Here is a 637-nt window from a genome sequence, read left to right as displayed (position 1 = left end):
GAAAACAAGTAAGACTCGTCTAAACTCCTTCGCTTGCTCCTACTCGCCCTTACCTCCATCTTTGTGTTCTCCTTCAAATGTCGATCGAAACGTCTCTTGCTTCGTCTCGATTGGAGTTACCATTGAAACTTTACGATAAAAAAATAAAACCCGCAAAGACTAGTTTTATCGCGTGGATTCAGATTAATCGTATAATACGGTAACAGTTAACTTAACACCTTAGCCGCCTCAACTATACGATTACGTTGAACCTTTTTATTGACTTCGTATCAGTCAAGTTCGGAAGATAAATGTCAAGTTTCAAAGGATAAACACCAATATCGAAAAAGGTAACATACACAAGAAGAGGATGGGGAAATGAGCAAGCAAAACTGTGAAGAGACAAAACTGCATCTTCGAGAGAACTAAGGTATTTGCGACTTGTCATTTAGAAAACCTCTGCCAAACTTCGGAATGAAAGTCGATGATTTGCTGAAGTCATAAAGATCTTTTCCGATTTGATAAAACGAGTTTCGTATAAGAATCATTATACGAGAAATCTTCAGGCATCAAACCATCACTCTCATTTTCCGTTGAATCAATCGACTCACGGAAAAACATCAAAAACATTTGCGACAAAGCAAAATCAAGAACAAAA

This window comes from Brassica oleracea, chromosome C6, assembly GCF_000695525.1.
Source record: "Brassica oleracea var. oleracea cultivar TO1000 chromosome C6, BOL, whole genome shotgun sequence".
NCBI lineage: Eukaryota > Viridiplantae > Streptophyta > Magnoliopsida > Brassicales > Brassicaceae > Brassica > Brassica oleracea.
This window is presented reverse-complemented; position numbering follows the sequence as displayed.